Genomic DNA, 25,368 nt, shown 5'->3' on the forward strand with positions numbered 1-25,368 from the left:
GGCCTTGTAAAACTGCTTTATTAGATGCGAAATGTTTGTGGCTATCAAGCCATTTGTCAATTGTGTAAATGAAGTGATACAGTAACAATTTTGGCTTTGCTAAATGAATACAAAACATAGAAGAGAATCTTTGAAAAAATCTTGAAGTAATATGAATGATAGGGTCAAGAGTTATCAGTCTGGTACTCATCTGAGCTCAGACATGGATCCAAAGAATCTGATCTGGCATTAGCAAGGTCAAAAAAGGCAAGGCACCCTGATGAGAGGTCTTGGTAATATCAATTAACCCATAGTAAAACAAGAATTATTGCAACTAATGCCTTCTCCACTCTGTCTGTAGTTGTAGACTAAATCTTGGATTCCATGAGCCTTTGTGAGGTGAAGGAATACTTTATTTTTACTGTTACATGCAGTTTATTAGACCTGAATTTTGTAGACAGGAGTGCCTAAAACCTATGTTAGCTTGAAGGAAAAAAATGAAACACAACAATATGATTTGAATAGATGGATACATCTTCAATGCAAATCTTATGCTATTGGAGTCATGGTTCCTTGAAAAGATATTCACATGAGGCTATTCTGAAGATGGAGGAGTAAGGAAATTTAACCTCTAGACTCAGTTCTGTTTCTCTTTTAGCTTTGCCAAAATGTTCTATTTTAGGTGTCATCCCTGCAATACAATCTGCTAATGCACTTCTCTGTGCCAATGCAGAGTTGATTTAATTGATATTCTGAGGCCAGAAGGAACCATTGTGATCTAGTCTGACCTCATATAGGGTATGTCTACACTACAGAGGGTTGTTTTTTTTGGAAAAATGGCGTTTTTTCTGAAAATTCAATTTTGTCAAGACTGTATTTGTGTTCTTTCGGAAGAAAAATCGAAAGAACAAAGGGGTCTTTCTGACATTGGTAAACCTCTTTATACAGGGAAGAAGCCTTTTTCCGAAAGATCTTTCGCAAAAAGGCGTGTGTGGACAGAGAAGAGGGAGTTTTCGCAAGAAGATGAAAGAGGAAAAAACACAGGTGTCCTGGTGGCCATTACGCCCATAGTAATCACAGCTTACATATGAGATAGTGTCCATTCAGTGTGGACACTGTGGGTATGTCTACACTACATGGCTCCATCTACAGAGCCGTGTAGATTACCTTTGTAGACATAGGAAAATGAAGAGGCGATTTAAATAATTACCTCTTCATTTACATTAAAATGGCTGCTGCGCTGTGCCGATCAGCTGTTTGTCAGCACAGCGCTGTAGTCTGGACACTCCGTGGTCAACTCATTTGTCGACCTCCCCGGTATGCCTCGTGGGATGATGTTTACCGGTGAGGTTGACAAATGCCTTTGATGTCGACCGCGGAGCGTCCAGACTACAGTGCTGTGCTGAAAAACAGCTGATCGGCACAGTGTGTCAGCCACTTTAATTTAAATGAAGCGGCGATTATTTAAATCTCCGCTTCATTTTCCTATGTCTACAAAGGTAATCTACATGGCTCTGTAGATGGAGCCATGTAGTGTAGACATACCCCTGTTGAAAAAGCAGATCACTTTTTTAATGCATTTTCACAGTGCGGACGCTATCTTTTTTGAAGACTTTTTTCAGAAGATCTCTTCCAGAAAAGCTTCTTCCGAAAGAAGACTGCAGTCTAGACATAGACTAATATAGCACAAATCATTCTCCCATTCAGATTGCACTCTGAATAAAATAATGCTTCAACAAATATCAAAGATTACTACCTAAGGTATTGCCTCAGATGAGCAGGAAGAAAAACAATATGCAAGGTATGTGATTTCACTAGGCTGCCATTAACTTGTACCCAGATAAGTTATTTGACTATAACTTTTACAGTGCAGGTCACCTTTCCTTCCCATAGCAGTTCACTTGTGGAAGGGGTTCCATCAGCTCCTCACCTTGCAGATTTCCTTGTAAGCTGTGTGTTTGGGTGGTCATCCAGGAGAGATTCAGGTGCTGTTTGCTGATTAGCACAATGCTCAGAGCCGGCAGCATGTATTTCTGCTGATGGTGCACATTCACATGAGCCTTGGTGCACCATCAGTAGAAACAAAATGTATTCTACACATAGATGGAAAAAATTAGAGGGAACATTGACTAGGACCCAACTTCCCTCCCCTTGTATTAAAGGGCAAGAGAAAAAATTGTCTCTCTTAGTATCAGAATTTAGGAGTCTCACTCCATTCCTCAGATACCCTCCCTGAAGTCCAGTTCTAATACCGGTTTGAGGGAACTAGGCCTCCTATGGAATGGCTACCTTCACCAGATACCTATCACTAGGAGGCACCAACAATTAGCTTGGATACAGTGATTTATATGCCCTCATGTGAGTGGGAGCAGAGACTTCCTCAGTGACTCTCTGATCAGAAGATGCTGCCTTGCCACCCTGTGCAGACCAAGAAGAAGTTGAATGCCTATGAGGAAGGGGAGACTCTTTTAAAGTCTTCTTGCCTTTGCTGAGCTAACCAAATCCCGTCTGCCTGAGACAGCAAGCAGGTTGTGTGTTTTGGCAGATTTGCCATTCCTGATGACTTGCTAAATTTTATTTCTCTTGCTTTTTCACTGCTTTAGCATCAATCCTTCCAATACATATGCATCTGAAGCTCAGTGAATAAAGTTAAGCAAATATGTAAGTCTTTGCATAGTAAGTGTATTAGTTTTTATCAGGATCAAATTATATTTTTCATAGTATGCAGGTAGAGAAACTCTTCCCCCAAAGTTTCCAACCTAAAAGATATTTCAAATGGATTCCCTCCAGAAAGGAAAGAAACAGTAAGAAGCTCCTTATTTGTTTAGACTAGTAAAAATATGAATGGCAATTTGGTTATTACGCCTACATACGTTTCCCTGTTCTACAGTGACATTTCTAAAAGTAGACAGTAGAGGGTGCTCATGAAGTTTCTATGATTCCTGTTTCTGTTCAAATAAGAGATCTTTTTAGAGGTCTTCTAGGATTTGGGGATAGGAGGGAGAGAAGAGACTATTTTAACTATTCTTTTGTTTATTTTTTCTCTCCCTGGCTCCATCCTGCTGTTTTTATTAGAAGCATAACATATCTTAAGATTAAACTTAGACCTGATCCAGCAAAACACTGAAATACATGCATAACTTTTATGCATGTGAATAATCCCAGCACTTGCACTCTTAGGGTATGTCTACACTACTGCACTAATTCGAACTAACTTAATTCGAATTAGTTAATTCGAACTAAGCTAATTCAAACTAGTGCAACTAGACCTAAAAACTAGTTCGAATTAGTGTTTTGCTAATTTGAACTAGCATGTCCACATTGAGTGGACCCTGAACCGAGGTTAAGGCTGACCCGAAGCAGTGCTGGCAGGGCATCAGGTTAGGACTTAGAGCGTGGAGCTGCTGTCTCAGGCTAGCCGAGGGCTGTGCTTAAAGGGACCCAACCCCCACCCTGGACAGACAGTTCTCAGGAGTTCCCCACTTGCAAAGCAGTCCTGGCTTGGAGTGCCCTGAGTGCCCACACTCGGCACATCACAGCACTCGGCCATCAGCCCGGCTGCACTTGCTGCAGGCTGCCATCCGGGGGGGAGGGGCACTTGAGGGGCTGTAGGAGAGCTTCCACCCCGAGGAGCCCGCAGAGCCACCCCAGTCCTCCCCATTAGGGACTCGTACCCATTTCTCCCTCACCTCCTTCCACTTACCCCTCTCTAGCCCCCCTTCCTGATGTACAAAATGATGTACATGTGTGTTCAAAAATAGAAACTTTCTTTATTGAATAAAACTGGGGGAGACTGGGAAAAGGAGGTGGGAGAGGGGAGGGCAACTAAAATGATCAGGGGTTTGGAATAGATCTCATATGAAGAGAGGCTAAAGAGACTGGGACTTTTCAGCTTAGAAAAGAGGAGACTGAGGGGGAATAATATAGAGGTCTATAAAAGCATGAGTGGATGGAGAGGGTGCATAAAGAAAAGTTCTTCATTAGTTCCCGTAATAGAAGGACTAGAGGACACCAAATGAAATGAATGTGTAGCAGGCTTCAAACTAATAACAGAAAGTTCTTCTTCACAAAGCAAAGAGTCAGCCTGTGGAACTCCTTGCTGCAGGAGGCTGTGAAGGCTAGAACTAGAACAGAGTTTAAAGAGAAGTTAGATCAAGTCATGGAGGTTGGGTCCATGGAGTGGTATTAGCCAGGGGGTAGAAATGGTGTCCCTGCCCAAAGTTTGTGGAAGGCTGGAGATGGATGGCACGAGACAAATGGCTTGGTCACTGTCTTTGATCCATCCCCTCCAGGGTACCTAGAGTTGGCTGTTGTCGGCAGACAGGCTACTGGACTAGATGGACCTTTGGTCTGACCCAGTACGGCCATTCTTATGTTTTTATGTTCTAAGCTCAGGGTCGGGGTCTCACTTGACCACCTTGATTTTCATGCCAACTTGCTCCTGGGTGGCCAGGCTGGCAGCTATCCTGCCCTAGATGGCCACTTTCCTGTGCCTAGTGCAGAGGACGTGGATGAGGTCCACGATGTCTGCACTAGACCAGGCAGGCGCCCGCCTCTTGCGGTCCTGGGCAGGCTCCTGGGAGCCGCCAGCCTTGTCCCGGGAAGAGGCGGAGGGCTGGGTGGCAGCAGGTGCCAGCTGCAGGGTCTGCTGGCTGGGTGCTGGCAGGCTTGCACCTGGCACGGGCACCGTAGCCAGACCGTGCCCCTTTAAGGGCTCCGGGGCCGGGAGAGGGCAGAAGAGTTTCCCTGGTGGTGCCCAGAGTTGCCACCAGGGAAAGCTGGAGAAGGCTAGCCTCCCACTAGTTCGAATTAAGTGGCTACACAGCCCTTAATTCGAACTACTTAATTCGAACTAGGCATTAGTCCTCGTGGAATGAGGTTTACCTAGTTCGAATTAAGCGCTCCGCTAGTTCGAATTAAGTTCGAACTAGCGGTTTGCATGTGTAGCGCCTATCAAAGTTAATTCGAACTAACGTCTGTTAGTTCGAATTAACTTTGTAGTGTAGACATACCCTTATATATTTGTACATACTTTATTGTTTTGCTGAATTGAGGCCTTAGTAAATTGGCTTCTTTTGAACTTAATATAAGGTTCAGCCATAGCAGAAGTTGGGGTGGGGAGGAGCGGATAAAACCTTTATAACTCCCCATCTCAGTATTGCTTCTAAACAATTCACATCTATTAATCCATCTTTTTCCAACCAGTCAATGAAGGTGGTTCTTCCTGAAAATCCTGCAATTGTCAATGAACAAAAACTATGCAAAGAAACTCGGAACCTAATCAGAAGGTTTCCAACACTAGCAAAGTCCACAACACTAGCAAATTTTATTGACATCTTATAAAAATAAATTGTATTAATTATTTCTGTATGTGAAAATGACAGAGCTAGCAAAAAATTAATAGCAGTATCTTGCCAAATGGTGCATCACAGTGGTACCAAGATAGAAATGTATTTAATTTACTGTATTAGTATTTGTTTAAAATACATTCTTGCTGAAAGTGTGAGATTGCTGTGACTAGTTTCCCCTGCCTTTAAGCTACCTGTCAATCTATTGTTTTCTATGGCCTGGAAATCCTTTAGAAATATTTAGCTAACAACTTTCAGCCAGCCAATTTCTTCTTCTCCTTTCCTCATCTTACCTAAAAGGCTGCAAGGAAGGACAACAGGCTGCAAGAAAATGTAATATTTATATAATAGAAAATAACCATGTGGGATGTTATCCTTCAAAGACAGTTCTGGTATCAGTTCAGAAGTGTTACCAACTCTTAACTTTAAGGTTAAGCCTGAGAAAATTCCAAATGTGTGTATGTAAATAGTATGCAAATACACAGTGAAGGCAACCAAACCATTTAAACTGTGCCCTATACTTAATTCTATTTGACAACCATATGATGATTAATTAATTTTAGTTCTTCTAGTCCTAGATTAGATGGGAGTAATTTTTAAAGACATTAAGAGTTGTTTTCATATTTCACTTTCTTCATAAAAATTTCCCTTTTGATATCCCCTAAAAGTGTGAAAGCAACTCCTAAAACAGAGATGAAACAATATATGTGCTTTGAGGAGATTACAAATGCATTTTTGACATGACAAAAGTAACAAAACAGTAGTAAGGATTGGGTGGAAGGTGAGGTAAATTAACAAAGGCTATGTCAATAAAATAATACTATTATAGTGAGTAGCATGATGAAGCAAAGAATTGTGGGGTTTTTTTTCTCCTTTTTTATTAGGTTTTCTGTTGGAGGAAAAAAAATCCTGATTAAGATGATGCCTGTGTGTTGGGAACATTTTTTTTCTGTAATCATCTGAACTTAACCATCTCACCATTTCTGTTACTGTGATAAATGGACTACAATCCTATTCATATAAACATTAGAACCTAAGCCTAAGGTTTGAAACCAAAGAATAGTAACTGAAGTGCTATTTCATGCTGACTATATGTTATTACATTTTTCTGTGTTTGAAATACCAGTGAGATAAATTCATAAAAATTAAAGTAGCATTATTTCTAAAACAATGAGTTTGTCAGATTCCATGTATTATGGACATGATTATCATGTGATTCAGAACAAATGTACTTTTGACACAGAAAGGTATTGTAAAAAATAGCACACAAGAAATTACACCAATGACTGCATATGTTATTAAATGTTTCATTAATGCTTTCATTGTGCTGCTGCAAAATGACTGGAAAGTAGAACAGATATTTTTAAGCACAAGCATTCATCAAGACTTTTTTCCCAGTTGGTATGTCAGATCATTAAATGATTTAAAAAATACTTAACAGAAAGAATCTTTCGATTGTTTCAGTGATATCATGCAGAATCCGAGTCCATACTCATGTGCAAAAGCATGTCTGTGATCTGTATGTCTCATTTCTCCATTCCCATTTCATAAAAGCAATGACATAATAACCAATGTCATCCTAAAACTTGTATTTTTTCAGGTAATGTAATTTTATATAGGCTTGCGAATGTTGTGGCTATAGCATGAGGTGAAAGTGAATAAGTAAACACCAATTTTAAGAAATGAGAATGAACCTTCTCAGAATAGACTTTATAGTATTTTGTTTTGTACATAAATATCTGCTCACTATAGTAATATGAGAAGTTTTTGTAATGGTCTTTCCAAGACTTTTAGTCTCAGCAGTAGAGCATGACCTAACTTGGAATCTCTATTTGAAAGGAAATTTTAACCTTTTTGAAATGTTGGTTTCATTCCAGTTGAATCTCAACTATATCTCTTTACAAAATTCTGTAAATTTGGTTTTAGAATCACCCACACAGGGTGCTTCTAAAACAAAATATTCTCACCAGAGTCCCAACAGCTGCTGACTGAAATTAGTATGGTTCTTCTTGGCTTCACAGCTGCCCACCACTCAACATCAGGATAATGTAGCAATGCTACCCTGGAAGCTTGAACTTACAGTTTTGCTGGCTGGAGAAGACTATGCAGAATCCTGCCTGAGGTTCATCAGATCTGTTGCATTGCTCTAGATGGATCAACATTTTTTAATTTTGTCATAGAATTCCTGAGAAGCTGTATCATGTCTGATTTTTCTCTGTATAAAATACTACTATTCCTGTGTTAATCCATTTAAGATAGTTAATCTGTACAACTTTATTTTTTAGGAATTGAATGTTGTAGAACATTCAGAGTCTGTGGTAAAACAAACGCAATTTACAAAACCTTTCACAAAATGCTTAAGATGGTAATAGGAAAAAAACCTTTTATAGTTGAGAGAAAGAATGCACATATGAGCACACATGGCCCTGATCCTGCTAATATACCCCACTCTGTGTGTCCGGATTTAAATAGTGTGGGACAAAACGTAGAAGTGCTGAACTGCTTCTTCTGCTGTTTCCCCTTCATCTGTTCTTCCCAGCTACCAAACTTATGGAAACCGCATAATTAAACGTTGGCGTATGTGGTTTTTACAAACTCCCAGTAGTTCTGTAACAAGTATGTATTTCTGGTTCTTGATTTATATAAATCTTCATAGATTCCAAGGTGAGAAGGGACTGTTATAATCTAGTCTGACCTCCTTGTAACACAGGTCATGAAACTTGCACAAAGTACGTTCTTTTTAACTACAGCATATTGTTTTCTTTTTAAACTTTCCAGATGAGTTGATTTGGTATAAGGCTGGCATCGCAAGCATGGGATTGGGCAAGTAAGGCAAAAATAGTAGATGTGTCCATTGTATGTGCTGTTAAAGAAAACAAATATATTAAAGCACCCCTCTTTCTCTCGCTCTTTCTCTCCCCCTCCCATAATCCAGTAAACTTTTTACTCATCTCTTTACCCATCACAACTATCCCCCACTTATCTCCTCTCCCTCAGTCATCCCGCACAACTCACTTCAAGTCATATCAGGCCTCCCTCCAAGTCACCTTCCTCATCCCCTACCCTCAATGACACTGTTACTAAGGAATGCTGGTCATGTGACTGTTATACCTTCTTTACACTTTCTGGGCTTGTGCTGCACTGAGAAGCCTGCTGGAATGAGCTGAACTAACATTAGGTTGGACAGCCATGCAACATGATCTCAGTTATGCAGGCCAGATTGAATGACTTTTATGAGATTATTGTGATTAATAACATAAGAACCATCATACTGGGTCAGACCAAAGGTCCTCTAGCCCAGAACTCTGTCTTACAACATTGGCTAGTATCAAGTGCCTCAGAGAAAACAGAACAGATAATCATCAAGTGGTTCATCCCTTGTTACTCATTCCCAGCTTCTGTAGGCTCTCCTGCTAATAGTCATTAATGGATATATCCTCCATGAAATTATCTCGCTCTTTTTTTTGAACCACGTTATAGTCTTGACCTTTACAACATCCTCTGGCAAGGAGTTGCACAGGTTGACTGCATTGTGTGAAGGAAGTATTTTGTGTGAACTTCCTTTTGTTTTGTTTTTTAAACCTGCTGCCTATTAATTTCATTTGTTGACCCCTGGTTCTTATGTTATGGAAACAAGTAAATAACTTTTCCTTAGTCACTTTCTCCATGTCTGTCATGGAGATCTCTATAGTATCCCTCCACCCCTTAATCATTCTTTTTCCCCATAGAAAAGTCCTAGTTTTATTAATCTCTCCTCATACAGAGGCCATTCTATAACCCTAATCAATTTTGTTGCCCTTTTCTGAACCTTTTCTAATTGCAATACATCTCTTTTGAGATGGGGTGATCACATTTGCTTGCAGTATTCAAGGTGGGGGTATATCATGGATTTATATAGAGGGAATATATTTTCTGTCTTATTTTCTATCCGTTTCTTAAAGATTCTCAACAGATTCTGTTCCCTTTTTTTTATTTATTTTTTTTTTTTTGACTGCCACAGCACACTGAGTGGATGTTTTCAGAGAACTATCCACAATAGTGCAAATCTCTCTCTCTTTAGTGGTAACAGCTAATGTGGGCCCTGTTATTTTATGTGTATAGCTGAGATTGTGTACATTACAGTAAAACTCCAGTGGTCCGGCATCCAAAGGTCTGGCACTCCTGATGGTCTGGCACCATCTGGAACCCAGAAGTGCTCTGGGCAGCTGGACAATTGGAGCTGCTCTGCCCCCGGCTTCCCCGATTCTGCCGCTGCTGAAACTGACCAGCGGCTGACTCGGGGAAGCCAGGGGCAGAGTAGCTGGGGTGCTGCCGGGTTGGTCCCGGATCAGGGTGCATCCCCCCCACTCCACCCCCGACTCCTCATAGCCCCCCCTTCCGATAGTCCAGCATATCTGATAATCTAGCACCCTCTGGGTCCTAAAGGTGCCGGATTATCGGAAGTTTACTGTACTTTGCATTTATCAGCACGGTATTTCAACTGGCATTTTGTTGTCTAGTCACCCAGCTTGGAGAGATTATGTTAATTGTTGGGGACTGTTGTTGGACTGATTCAGATGATACTGAGTGCCAGGTTGGTGGTTCCACGGTCTTTGAAAGGGAGCTATTATGTAGAGTATGTGAGACCACCAGTAAATATATATACCACATCATAATTTCCTTGAAGTTTATCTCTGCTTACTTTATTTCCTGCGTACCGTTGATTTAGGAAACCAGGGAACCTTTCCCTAAAAACTTATTTTTCTTCCGGATTGCTAGATCCCAAAGGTAAAGCAAGCCTGTTTGACCCTTTGGCCATCCTTTTAGTTTATTGTCCCATGAAGTGAATGTAGGAATGTAGGATCAGGCACCAGGACATCTAGTCCAGTATCCAATTTCTACCAGAGGCAGATCTGTCAGAGGTATGTAATGACCAGGCAGATGAGGTATACTCTGTCCCTCCATGGTTTTATCTATCCCTGATAGCTAGAGACTGGCTTAAGCCCCTAAATGTGAATGGTCAAGTATTGAGAGTTTGGTTTGTCTTGAAATTTGAGGCAAGATTTGTAGGAAATTACTGTAGCTTGAGCAATGTACAGTAGAGCACAAGCTTTTATGCTGAAAAAATACAAATTGGCTGATGGCAAGGTATTTTATCCCTCCATGTTTAGATCATATGAATGCTACTGTCTGGATAGATATTATGGTTATGTGATTTTTGACATTTAAAAAAAATGTTCCTTTAACAAGTGTAACTAGTTTAAGAAATAGAAATATATAATACTGCATTCATGTTTTTAAAGACATTGTCATGATTTCTACAGAATACTTTGTAGGGAGTTTTTAAATCTACAAAAGAGCACTTAGAATTTATATTTGAAGAACCTGCGGTAGGTGATTAAGAATAAAGGTAAATCTAGTGTAATCCCCAAATAAAACAGGTTAGCGCAGATTTTTAGTTACAGTATTGCTGAGACTTCAGAAAACTTCTGTTATCCGTTATTTGTTAAATAACTGTGTAATACTTCAGTGCAAGATAATGCATCTGGTATGTATTCAAATCTTTTTGCCCTACCCCTTCTGCGTGAGCCCACACCCCTTTCAGGAGCACAGAGCTGCCCCCATCCTTGCCTAGGAGTCCAGTGTGGCTATTGGTGGCTCTGATCTCATGCAATGCTTTTAAAATTTAACTGTAAAAATAATACAAGAAAGTGTCTACTGAACTTAATTATTTGCATTCAACAGAGACGTTTCAGTCACTTTCTTAAATGTAGTTCTTAATTCTGCAGTGATATTTTTAGCTGTCTTATTTTCTTCCTATAATGTTACTTGCTTTCCAACTGAAACATACTGGCTACGTCTAGACTGGCCCCTTCTTCGGAATAGGCATGCTAATTTCGAACTTTGGAATAGGGAAATCCGTGGGGGATTTAAATATCCCCCGCGGGATTTAAATAAACATGGCCGCCGCTTTTTTGAAAGTAGGAATAAGAGATCCTCCGGAATAGGGCTTTATTCCAGAGGATCGCGCCAGTCTGGACGCTCTTTTCCGGCTTTTCCCCAAGCCTGAAAAAAAGCGGTGGCCATGTTTATTTAAATCCCACGGGGGATAAAATCCCCTGCGGATTTCCCTATTCCAAAGTTCGAAATTAGCATGCCTATTCCGAAGAAGGGGCCAGTCTAGACGTAGCCACTGTGAAATAGAGCTATCCTCTTTGTTGATATGATTTCTCAAGATAAAGACTTAATTAACAAATAATGCCACTAAATCATTTGCCAGAGTGACTCCTTCAAAATGCAAAACATATGTACTAGAACAATTTGATTTTAAAGGACTGTTTTTGGCTATATTGTTTTGCAGTCCTTCAGAAACATTTAGTGCTGAAAATAAGAGAGCAATAATGTTAAATTTCCATTATAACAAAATATCTATTACATAGTACATTCATTATTTTCAGATTGGCCACTACAACTGAGAAAGGTAAAATGTTCCTTGGCCATTTATTTTTCTCACACATAGTTTCAAAGTTTCTATGGAGGGTTTGTTTGTTTTTTTGTAAATTTTTCAATGTGGTTACAGACCTTAAAATGTGCCAAATACTTAATGGATTTCCGTAAAATTAAAAATGAATAACATTAGCTACAGAGATGTAACTGATAGAGAAGTACAGGTTGGACATCTCTTATCCAGGCACCCTCAGAACCTGACCAGACTCAAACCAGGGAATTTGAGAGACTAGAGATGGTTCTCTGCCATAGCCCCCAGCTGCCAACTCTGCCAGCTGGGGGAGGCAGGGAGAGGCGGAGGGACTTCCTCCAGCCTCTGCTGAACTGCTGCAGCTGGGTCACTTATCCTGCTGCTGTTGCCCCAGCTGGACTGCCTGCCTGGCTCTATAAGCCTGTGCTCCATAGGTTCCAGCCCCACGCTACCACGGACTCCTGGGGACTTGCTGTGGCCCTGGTTGGGCTGCCAGTCACTTGGGCCCTGGTCCCAGCTCCGCTGCAGCCCACAGGCTCTGGCCCCACTTCTGCAGGCTTTGTGGGGCTCCAGCTCCACGATGCTGAGGGCTGCCATCAGCCCCCGCCTTGGTCTACCTCCATGGGCTCCCTGGGGCTCTGGCTCCTGCCCAGCACTGCCACAGGCTGTTGCTGGCCCAATTCTGTGCTGCCAGGGGCTGCCCCGACCCGGTCCCAGTGCCACAGGCTATCACGGGCTGCCGCCAGCTCCTGCCCTGTCCCTCTGCTTCAACTCAGCCCCTCCTGAATTGCCCTCCTGCCACTAGCCTACCGAGGTTCTCTGATCAAGGAACAACTGTGGTCCTGTCAGACCATGGATGTTGCCGGACCAGAGAATTCCGGTTTGGGGAGTTGCAACCTTTATTATAGGTTCATTCAGGATACATTGTACCTCTCCCATGTACATTGCATTGTTACTATTTCTTTTTCCACCATCTGCTCTGGAATGAATCAAGATGTTATGAAGCAGAGACTAATTTTAAATGATACACTTAAAACTGTGGTTTTGTTTGTTCTGTGTAGAAATTAGATACTGTGGCATTTTTCATAAAAGGAATTTGCTCCAGGATCTTTAGCCTCAAACATTTAAAAAAAAATAAATCTCCTGCCACCATTATTGTTATGTTTTGTGCCGGTTGCCACCCTCTAGCCAAAAGTAACATTTTAGTAGTCCTACTTTACCTAATCTACTTTTGGGACAAAAAGCCCACAAAGTAAAATATCTTCCATGGCTACGTTTCACATTCACTGCACACTCATAAGTATGGGGGATAATCACCCTATAAAATCTCAGATTATTATTAAATCTTTTTCAATGCCCTGCTAACCGCTGTTAGAGTAAGGTCACTCAGCATAGTTCTGCTTACTTTCTGCATTGAACCATTGCCACAATATCATACCATATATATACTCGTCTTAATGTATAAGAGGAGAGGAGTTTTTTTTTTTTACCTTTCTGCTGAACCTTTAACAAAACCATAGGTCTTGAGAACTTTTATTCAGAGCCTCAAATCCTGAAGTTATGTGATTACATTAAAATGTTAGTTTTCATCGAAAAGTAAGGGGCTGATCCTTAGTTTTGTGATTTATCATGGGTCCATTGACTGTAGTGGAGCTATGATGATTTACGCCAGCTGGCGCTCTGCCTCAGTGTCTAGCTCTAAATCTTTTCTTTGCATCCATGAAAATGTGAAATGAATGTTAACTGATATTATTATGTCTGCCAAATCTGCAGGCAGCCTGAAACAGTAGCTCAAAGAAGGGTGAATTGCTTTAGTCATTTGAAGACCTAATACTTCAGGTGCCATGTCAACACCGTATCGTCAGAGGACATATGTGGGGATAGAGAGAACCAATGCAATGTACCTGCAGATTCTCCCTGGTTTCTGTGGGAAAATACTGGTGGTAGGTCTTTGGTTGCCACCTTTACTGCTCCAGGGAGCAGACCCAGTTGTCCCTGTGGCTTCTGAGTGGGATAAAGGTAGAGTGCCTAGCATTCCAAATGAAATGAATGGAATGACCCATTTGCTGAAATGGATTTTGGATCAAGGCCTTAAATGAGATGTAAATGATACTCAGTTGTTATGTTATCCCTCTGTGAAGAGATTAATTTAAGTCTGTGTCTTCAAGGCTTACTCTGTTTTTAAAGTGTGAATTTGAAACATTTTTGAATGGTGTACAAAACAATTGTATTTATTCAAAAGTAAACAAACTAGGAAATAGCACTGATCAACTTGACACAGCGGGATACTTTCCTAATGCTCTGGGATCTGAGCTGGTCTAAGATGCAAATTTGAATTTATATACAGAATTCCAGGTAGGTAGAGTGGAGTTTACATTTGATCCCACCATCTATAATGAAAATATGACACTTAGTAGTAAATGGTGACCTGTGAAAGATTGATATTTTAGACTGAATACTTGAAATTGCAGCTTTGTCAAAACATCATGACTGCATCTAGATTGGCATGATTTTCCAGAAATTCTTTTAACGGAAGAGTTTTCTGTTAAAAGCATTTTCGGAACAGAGTGTCTAGATTGGCACGGACGCTTTTCCGCAAAAGCACTTTTTGCGGAAAAGCGTCCATGGCCAATCTAGACGCGCTTTTCCGCAAAAAAGCCCCGATTGCCATTTTCGCGATCGGGGCTTTTTTGCGGAAAACAAATCTGAGCTGTCTATACTGGCCCTCTTGCGCAAAAGCTTTGCGCAAAAGGGACTTTTGCCTGAACGGGAGCAGAACAGTATTTCCGCAAGAAGCACTGATTTCTTACAGTAGGAAGTCTGTGCTTTTGCGGAAATTCAAGCGGCCAGTGTAGACAGCTGGCAAGTTTTTCCGGAAAAGTGGCTGATTTTCCGGAAAAAATGACCAGTCTAGACTCAGCCCGTGAATATATCAAATTAAATCCACTAACAGCTACTTTACCACTTCCAAGTTACTTTGAAGGCAAGTATGAAACCCCATGGTTCATTAAAGGAAGAAAAGAAATTTGGTTGTTTTTATAAGGTTTGTGTGCCATTGTTAGTTCTATTTATAGAAGGGTCTACATCATTTAAGTGTGAAGTATTAGCATTTTATTGATTAAAAACTGTATTTTTTCTGTATTTCATTTCACATTACCATTAATTGTGAGAATTTAAAATGAAGCCATCCAGTGCTGTCCATAAATTTCTTGATAATCAGCAGTTGTACAAAATAAATACAACAAAGATACAGTCTCAGAGAGATAGCCGTGTTAGTCTGTAACTTTAAAAACGAGTAGTCCTGTGTCACCTTATGCTCGGTCTATGCTAAAGGGGAAAGATGACTTGAGATACACAACTCCAGCTCTGTTAATTACATACCTGGAAATGACTCATTTTAAATCACATTTTCATGCCATCTATCCAGTGGGAAGTCTTTGTGTTCTGATGGATAATTTTGATATATAAAAAACAATAAATAGTGCGGTAGCACTTTAAAGACTAACACAACATGTAGATGGTATCATGAGCTTTCATGGGCACAGCCCACTTCTTCCGGTCATCCTTTTTGTTAGTCTTTAAAGTGCTACCACACCATGCCTAGTTGTTTTTAAGTTTATCCTGTACAAACTAACACAGCTACCCCCTAAAGCTTTTGATATATAAGATTAGTCTAAATTTTAGTCTAGAGAAGAACATTACTGAAAGATTTTTTGATTGAAAAGTTCAAAAATAATTGTCAAGTGTGTGTAGGAGGTTGCATTGCCCTAATTTCTTTTTATTGTTGTTTTAAACAAACTGATATATTTTTATCCTTGGCCATTCATCATTACAGAATTTGAGCATACATTCTCCAATTTTTTTGGACATGTAAAAATTCTTATTCTTGACCAAGAAATTACATGCTCTTGTGCTTCTAAACTTTATTTATTTGATTATTTTTAATTTAAATATCTGTATTATCCTGTCCCGTCAGTTGCTTCCTCACAATATTTCTCAAGTGTACAGCCTTTCCTAAGAAAAAATAAAAAGGTTAATGAAATACACTAGACAGTAACAGATATTTCCCATGAGTTAAAACAGTTCTCCAGGTATGCTGTTCTTCAGAAAACTTATTACAATTATTGTCTTTGAACAAACTCAATGTTTATATGTATTGCACCTATCAAAGCCTCTAAGCATTTAATTCTTTCTAGTTTCTTTCTTTCTAATATCTTAATTCTTTCTAATTTCTGCTGAAAAGTTTAAACAATAATTTGTGCTTTAATGTCTCACAGATCTGCAAACTTATTTGAAGTTTGCCTGTCACTAATATTAACTCTTCATAAATGCTTATTTTGAATGGATAAAGAATCTTGATTTATTTCAGATATACTCATGATAGCAGTCTGCCTAAAGTATTGCTGCCAAATTAGCTCCCATAATTCTGTGGTCCAGACAGTGACCTGAAGTAGAGCCTACATATAAGTTACTTTCAGGTTCCACTTAACTGTTGACACAGGCTTTAAAAAAAAAAAAAAACTTTTTCAGTATTTGCTTTTTCACTGTTTTCCTAGTTGACTGATGCACTACAGATATGTTTACATATTTGTTGAGACAGGATATCTGAGGCTGTTTTTTTCTCATTCAGTTTCTAAGAACATAAGACTGGCCATACTGGGTCAGACCATAGGTCCATCTATTCTTGTATCCTGTCTTCTGACTGTGGCCGGTGCCGGATGCTTCAAAGAGAATGAACAGGACAATCATCAGGTGATCCATCCCCTGTCATCCAGTCCCAGCATCTGGCAGTCCGAGGCTTAGGGACACCCAGAAAAAGGGGTTGCATTCCTGACCATCTTGGCTAATAGCCATCACTGGACTTATCTAAGTTTTATGAACCCAGTTATACTTTTGACCTTCACATATCCCATGTCAATTAGTTCCACAAGTTGACTATGTCACATGATGTATTTCTTTCTGTTAGTTTTCTACTTGCTGCCTGTTAATTTCAGGGTGACTCTTGGATATTGTGTTATGTGAAGGGGTAAATAACACTTCTTTCTTCACTTTTTCCACACCATTAATAGCTTCTATAATATTCTCCCTTAAACATCTTTTTCGAAGCTGAATAGTCCCAGACTTTGAATTTCTCGTCATATGCACGCTGCCCCATACTTCCAATGCCGTTCTCTGTATCTTTTCTATGTCTACTATATCGTTTTTGAAATGAGGCACCCAGACTGCATACAGCTCTTGCTCAGGGCCGGCTCAAGCGATTCGTGCGCCCCAGGCAGCAGGCACGTGATGCATACGCAGCTTCACCCCTAGGCGCATGTGCAGCCCCGCCCCCCAGCATGCTGCGCACCTTAGAGCTGCCATCGGGTGCACGGCGCCTGATGGCAGCTCTAAGGGGCGCCGCATGGCTCCTGATTGCAGCTCTAAGAGGCCCTGCGCAGCCAAGTGCACGGCGCCCCTTACAGCTGCCAAAAGGCGCCCTCCATACGTAGGCACCCTGGGCTGCTGCCCGGCTAGCTCCCCCCCCAATCCTGCCCTGCTCTTGCTGAATAATAAAGTTAGCTAAAAAGAAACTTTTTATTATCTGCACATACAGCAAGCCCACACTTGTCATGTTTTTAGCATTTTAGTAACATAATCACCTTGTGCAGCTTTCAAAACTTGCCAGTTTCCTTGTTCTTCACATACCAAGGCAGGACAGGATAGGGTAGACAGAGAAATGGTTGGTAGAGCTTATTCTGAAACATAACTAATGTGTGCTTTTGTCAATCAGTGAAGTATTACATTGTAGTCCTTAATTGTCAAAGGTACATCCATTTTAAAACTTGTGATGCTTACAAGCTGTTTGCTCAATGTTTGGTCATGTGAATGCTGCATTTTCTACGAGCAAAACTGTAGCATTTAAGAAACACAGAAAGACACCAACGCCTGGCCAAAAACTTTATTTCAAGAAAAAGAACACCCCACCAACTCACAAATGGCTAAATCCATAACTGCTGTAATTTGATTGGTTTTGCTGAATTAAAAGTAATTTCTTACATTGATGATGAATTTGCCCACCTAGTCCTTATAGTCCTGTAATAGGTAATTTTATGTGGTATTACAGGAAATGCACTGGCTGCCACTTAAAAAAAGGTATTAGAGATTTTACAACCAGGATATGTGGAGTTAATAAAGCATAATATAATCTGTAGTTAAAACTGTGGCTACTTAGTCCTATTACTGCTGATGTCAGCATTAAACATCAATTTACTTTCATTTGCTAATAAGAAATGTCACAGTATTCCCAAATGGAAGCAGTTATACTGCAATATAACTAGCAGTTAGTCCTCTATTTCTTTTTTTAAAAAAACTTTGGATAACCATAGGTTAAAAATAAATGTATTCTCTGTTTAGTGCCATATTAGTAATTTAACATTTAATACAAACCACAAAAGAATATTACTTTATAGCTTCTACCTGTACATAATTGGAAGGAGGAATAGTATGGTATACGTGTATACACACTCAATGCTTCCAAGGGCACTTAAAGATCTTTTAGTTTCTTTATTCTTGCTTCCAGCAGGAACTTATTTTCTTCCATTGGTCCCCAACAATACTGCTGTTAGAATAACTGTAATGGCGGGATGTGGTTAACACAGCCATATGACCTCATGCTTCTGAATCATAAGAGTGGTATTTTCAGCAACCAGTCTCTTCCGGGAGGCAGTATTAGTAAGCTATCTGATCTAGTATTTGCAGTCGTGCCAGAATGAAAATGTTGACATGTCAGACCAGTATGCCAACAATAAGTCTGTAGATTAACATGGGAACAACAAGAAATTTGCTAATGATGTTTTGGAGAAACATCTAAAAATATGATTAATCATAAAATTATCTTGTTTATAGATACTCTCAATGGTTGAGTGGAATTTTTTGGAAGAAAGGAAGATGTGTGCTAATTCGTAAAACTATAAATATAATGTTCAGTGAGGAATTAGTGGAAAAGAAGCAATAAAATTCTACCTTTCAGTTGCAAATCAACACTCCTGGTTCTGCCATTGCCACACTGGCAAATATCACTGATTTCTGTGGAATTTTCTCATGATGAATAAAGCCAGGATTTGGCCTTTGCATTACTCTTTCAGGTGTAATTTTGTTACCATCATCAATGTTTGCCAAAATGTAGGGCATGCCCTGCTGGAAGAGGAGTAAGAACAGATTTCTCAGTTCTCCAAGGTGTTATCTTTCGCTCTTTTAATTTAAAAGAGAGAATGAGAGAGAGAGAATTTCAAGTTGTTACAATTGCTAGGAATCTCGAAAACATGGCTAATTTAACACATGCAGAGAATAATAGATCTGAGGTGAGAACTGATACTTTTAAAGGGCAGCATTTTGAACTACTTCACTGCTCCTGAAAGAATGTAAAGAAGAGGAAGTGTCACAATATGAAGAGCTATCATAGTGTTTCCCAAAGTAAAGGGGTGAAGAGATCTAGCTTTGAGTGGCATGTAAGATTTATAAATTAGGATATAAACCTTTCATAAAACATGGTGGGATTAGGTGTGAGCATGAAGATTTCATTTGGCTGAACTGGGGCTCAGCTTTCAGAAGTTTTGGGAAACACTGATCTAGACATAATGGCTATGTCTACACTGTAGCCTTCTTCCGGAAAAGCTTATGCAAATTAAGCATGCAGTGGAATATTGCTGCACTTCATTTGCATATTTAATTAGCAGATGTTTTTTGCAAGAGGCTTTTGCACAAAAAGGAGCTGGGTAGACGGCTCCTTTTTGCGCAAAACCCCCTCTTGCGCAAGAGCCATTCTTCTTGAATAAATGAGGAAGAACGGCTCTTGTGCAAGAGGGGTTTTTTGTGCAAAAAGGTGCCATCTACACAGCTCCTTTTTGTGCCAAAGCCTCTTGTGCAAAAACGGCTGCTAATCAATTATGTAAATGAAGCACGGGTATATTGCACTCTGCGCTTCATTTGCATAAGCTTTTTTGGAAGAAGGCTACAATGTAAATGTAGACAATATGACTTTGGGAGAATAGCTCATCAAACATTAAAATGGAAACCTTAAGGACTGAATAAGTCATCTTAGAAAACGGGCAGGACTGAGAGATCTCAAGCCATGGGACTGTAAGGTAAAGAAGCATGCTACTCAGATATTCTTATGTCTGCTTTATTCAAAAACACTATTTTATTTTTCTAAGTGCAATTATTCCAGACAGCATTGTTTGAAAGAACGACAAGCCTGTCACTGGAGGCCCTTTACCTGGGTTTTTGTATGTGTAATCCTTCTGCTGGATAGTGCCGGCAGCAGCCAGGGCCAGGTTCAATATGTAGGGGTGCCTTTTCACCCATCTCACACAGAACTCGATCGAGCCCCCACCCAGTAACTGGGAAATTCACACTCCCCTGGGCACCTCTGAGAGGCAATGTTTCCCCATTCACAAGCAGAATCTGAGTGTAGAACAGAAACTTTTAATGAAAGATCGAGAGAAATCACACAGCATTAACTTGGGAAAATACCATAACCAGAGTTCATAACCACTCACGAGTAACCATCCCAGCTCAAAAGGATTGAGCAATGTCCTTTGCCTCTCAGGCTCACTAGTCCAACATTGTAAGGGTCCCATTCACTTACCCAAACTTTCTATGTACCCCACTTCAAATACCCCACTTACAGCTCTGTCCAGTCAGCGCCATTTTTGCAAAAGAGGTTCTTGCGCCAGAAGGAGCTGTCTACACTGCCCCTTCTTGCACAAGAAAGACCCTCTTGTGCAGTGCCACTACGCCGATTATTTTCAGGAATAACAGCATTACGCAAGAGGGTTTTTCTTGCGGAAGAAAGGACAGTGTAGACAACGCCTTCTGGTGCAAGAGCTTCTTTTGCAAAAATGGCAGCTCACTAGGTAAGCAAATGAGGCTCGGCAATATTCCATGCTTAGCCTTATTTGCATTTTTCTCATACAAGAAGCCGTGAGTGTAGACATAGCCCTGATGGAATCTGCTTTAGGTCTATCCTTGGGGGGGGGGGAGGAATAAGATGAACCAGTCTTACAGCTTACACCTGGTAGGCATGAAGCAGGCTGTCTCAAGCCCTTTCCCCCAACTCAGTTCTCTCAACTCTGGAAGGGGGAGGCTTGTTTATCTGAGACCACTTATAATGATGGTGTCTCTCCTGCAAGCACTGGTGTCATATTTTACTGTTCCTACATTTAGGGGTAACATGGTTTGTGACCCCACAACAGCCCAAATTAATTACAGTACATCACATTCCATTCTAACAACTTATCCTACATCAGCCTTGGCTGAATTTGATTTACATAACCACACCCCCGGATTCCTTCCCCATCCCAGTGAGAGCTGTATTTACATATGAACAGTTAATTATTTTGCAGAGCTCAACAACTTCAGCTGGCTTCATTGCAAGCAGTCCTTCAGACCCCTGCCTTACATGTGTCACTATGTACCCAGGGATTTTAGATGTAGGAGCTACACATCCCATCATATTCCCCCAAATCCAATTTATGTCTGGACAGGTATTTAGGTGGAACTGATGGAGAATAGAATGAAGTTTGAATAGAAGACCTCTGTTTTTTTTCTGTAGTAGAATGATGTATTGCCATTTTTTTGTCATGAGGCCAAGGTATTAAGTCACTAGAGTAACAAGTCTTGGAAGATGTGGCTATCTACTTTTTAATTCTATGCTACTTCTCATCTTTGTACCCTGGGTGCTCTTCTTGCATGCCATACAGTACTGTGTGCAAAACATTGTAGTGAAGAAAAGAGCAGCCGGATCAGCAAGATAATCTGTGACTTACCCAGGGTCCCCGTCTCTCCCAAGACATATTGGTGATACCATTTTCAACTGAGAAAGGAGGACAAAGGGCTGTAATCCCGAGCCCTCCCACACATTGGCTAGAGGAAGTGGGGGTATGTCTACACTACCCCGCTAGTTGGAACTAGCGGGGTAATGTATGCATACCGCACTTGCTAATGAAGCCCGGGATTTGAATTTCCCGGGCTTCATTAGCATAAGCGGGGAGCCGCCATTTTTAAATCCCCGCTGCTTCGAACCCCGTGTAGCGCGGCTACACGGGGCTTGAACTAGGTAGTACGGACTAGGGTCCTATTCCGAACTACCGTTACTCCTCGTGAAACGAGGTGTACCGGTAGTTCCGAATAGGCACCCTAGTCCGAACTTCCTAGTTCGAGCCCCGTGTAGCCGCGCTACACGGGGTTCGAAGCAGCGGGGATTTAAAAATGGCGGCTCCCCGCTTATGCTAATGAAGCCCGGGAAATTCAAATCCCGGGCTTCATTAGCAAGTGCGGTATGCATACATTACCCCGCTAGTTCGAACTAGGAGGGTAGTGTAGACATACCCTGAGATACAAATACACTCATGTAACTGATTTTCCTGCTAGGTAAATTGGCTTTATGCTATGAAGCCTGCTAAGATGCTCACTGTAGAAGACTATAGTTAAGTAAGGTAAATCAGAGCGATGCTTCCTAAGAGCTACCCAAGATCGTGAGGCATCTTGCTATTACCTGCCCTTAACATGAGGAAACCTGGTCAGTGCCTGCCAGAAGTCAATTCCCCAACTTGATAGGGAACGCAGCCTCTCTCCTCTTGGTCTTATAAGGCCTGCAGTTAAGCTACAGGTCAGTAAGAGACATGCTGCAACCCTTTCTAACTTTCCCTGGAGTGTCTAGCCCTTGCTCCACACATGGAATTTTCAGATTTTCTGCTTCCAAAGAAACAGAGCACCTCCGCTCACCAGTCCACTTAACACACAGCACTTATTTATGTTTATAATGAATAGTATATGTTTATTTAACAAAGCACAGAGATTTAATTGATAGCAAGTAGAAGCAGCACTGAAAACAAAGGGTTACATGTGAAATAAAATCAAAACATGCTTCTAGAGTCTAGATTTAATTAAGAAAATATTTTCATGTCATGTAGAGATTGGTTCTCACCTAAAATCTTTGAAACGCTCACAGCAAGGTCTGGCCATGTTTCTGCTTTCATGAGCCATACATGCCATCATCTTGACTCCTAGATCAAGGATTTACAATGTCTGCTGGCAAGGCGTTCCACAGGTTGACTTGCTATCGACTAATTTCATTTGGTGACCCCTAGTTCTTGTTTTATGGGAATGAGTGAATCACATTTCATTATACTTTTTCCACACCAGTAATGATTTTATAGACCTTTGTTATATCCCCCTTTGTCTCTTCTTTTCTAACCTGAAAAGTCCCTCTTGAATTAATCTCTCCTCGTATGGCAGCTGCTCAACCCCCTAATCACTTTTTTTGCCCTTTTTCTAACCTTTTTCCAATGCCAAAATATTTTTTTGATATGAGGCAACCATATCTGCATGCAGCATTGAAGATGTGGGCATACCATGGATTTATTTAGATGCAATATGGTATTCTCTGTCCTATTCTCTATTCTTTTTAAAATTATTCCTAACATTCTGCTTGCTTTTTTTACTGCTGCTGCACATTGAGTGGATGTTTTCGGAGAACTATCCATGATGACTCCAAGAACTCTCTCTTGAAAGGTAATAGCTAATTTAGTCCCCATCATTTTGTATGTATAGTTGGGATTATGTCTTCCAATGTGCATTACTTTGCATTTATCAACATTAAAATTCATCTGCCGCCCAGTCACCTACTTTTCTGAGATCCTTTTGAAGCTCTTCACAGTCTACTTTGGACTTAACTGTCTTGAACAGTTCAGTTTGCCTTGAACAGTTTTGTATCATCTGCAGATTTTGTCACCTCACTGTTTACTTCATTTCTTCGTCCTCCATCACAAATCAGTCCCATTCTTTGTCTGTATTCATAAACAGAATACCCAGTGCAGTTTGTTGTGACTTGAAGGTTTTGTAGTCTTTCATTTGCTACTGGTTTAGCACGTCAATAAGCATATTGTGACAGGCCTGCTACATACAATATCCAAATGACTAGACAGGGAGATAAGTGTCTGTTACCTCCTGCCTCAGAAGAACGTAGCTTTTGTATGTCACCTCCCGGTAACCCACCTTAATTTCAGTACCTTTTTAAGGACATAATTTTCAGAATAGATACATAATTCCTTTTAATATTGTTTGTACATATATTTTGCAGTAGGCTGGCTCTTAGCCGAGACTCTGTCTCCCTTCAGTGGCTTTTTATGCATATACTTGACCTAGGATATTGCTGTAAAACCATATGCACGGCCATGCTCTCTGACAATTAGCAGCATGGCACCTTTAGTTAGAGCCCTGCTTGGATACAAAATTTGTATCTTCATCCACAAAAATTATCTGCAGATATCCACATCCGGTACCCACAGATATAAAACACATATTAGCAAATTTGCAGGGTTTTAGATACAAAATTTGTAGCTCTATCCATATCCACAAAAATGAGCCACAGATATACGTGAATTTGCTGTCCCAGATATAGTCACCATCAGAAATCCATTTGCCCCCACTCCTGTTTAGAATCTCACTAATGGGTTTAACTGTGCATTTTGGTATGTACGTGAAATCCCATAATTTGAGTTATGTATATGGTGTGTTTGTCAACTCCAAGGTGCCACATTGCTATAATAAATAGGTAGGGCTCGACAGATCAGTGTATCTACTCGCCTATGGCAAGTAGATTTCAGCCGGTTGCCCCGTTCACCAGCGGTGCGCACATGTGCAATGCGGGTCTGGCACATGCGCAGTGTGGGGCTGGCGAGTGGATTTTGCCGCAGTTTGTCAACTGGGAATAAGTATTGGTACTCCATTTTAAGTGAATCGCATTTTTTATATGTGATGTGCCAAAATTAAAGACTCTGGCTTGTTCTGATGCAGTGACTGATTGAGCCTTGCCGGATATATGTGTTGCTCTGAATGAGTGCTTTATTGTCTGTGTAAGTTTAAATTGCATTTGTCTACTTTAAGGGTGCCTATTGGTACATTATAGCAGATTCCTGCAGCTGGACATGCTTAATCTATACCAACATTTTTTTAGACATCACATCTTTCTCAATCCTTGCATTAACTCTGATATGAATCCTTTTACACTCAGTTCTGTTACACACCTCACCAGCTGCTTAAGCTATTTCTTCATTTCCTATCATAGGTACAGATGACATTATTCCATGCATTACAGCTCTGAATATTTAGCTTCAAATAATATCTATTGATAACACAAGAATGTGTTTGTAATAGTGTACGCACACACTATTTATTGACTGATTTGGCTTTCTAGCCATTTAAAAAATGTGATTCACTCCTGTTGAGCATAAAATGGTTCAATTCCTGGAACTTGGGGCAAATTTGAAATGCTAGATTGGTCCAGTTTGAAGGCAACAGTTTGTGGCCCACAGCTTCAAATGATAATAATAGAGCTTCCTGAAGATTCCTGGCAGTATAGTCTGAATATATCAATGCCTCAAAAAAGCAAATGACCTGGAGCTGTTGTCTGAGCAAAATTCAGACCTGGTATGGTATAAATAGCTTTAACTCATTATCTACAATAATGTTGTGGCTGCTTTAGCTAGGTTTATATAAGGCCATTTTTGTATATAAAAGCTGCTTATAATTTTGACCCTTGAT

The 25,368-nt window shown here is 40.4% G+C and overlaps 1 long non-coding RNA gene across 1 annotated transcript in view; it reads left to right on the top strand.

The window, feature by feature from the left end:
• Nucleotides 1-7,974, top strand: part of LOC142830501 (uncharacterized) — a 33,691-nt gene extending 25,717 nt beyond the window's left edge. Inside the window, exon 3 of the long non-coding RNA XR_012905798.2 lies at nt 7,349-7,974. This is a non-coding gene — a long non-coding RNA (uncharacterized LOC142830501). The remainder of the gene's footprint in view (nt 1-7,348) is intronic.
• The last annotated feature ends 17,394 nt before the right edge of the window (nt 7,975-25,368 follow it).

This window comes from Pelodiscus sinensis, chromosome 8 (genome assembly GCF_052426305.1).
Source record: "Pelodiscus sinensis isolate ZL-2025 chromosome 8, ASM5242630v1, whole genome shotgun sequence".
NCBI classification, from domain to species: Eukaryota; Metazoa; Chordata; order Testudines; family Trionychidae; genus Pelodiscus; species Pelodiscus sinensis.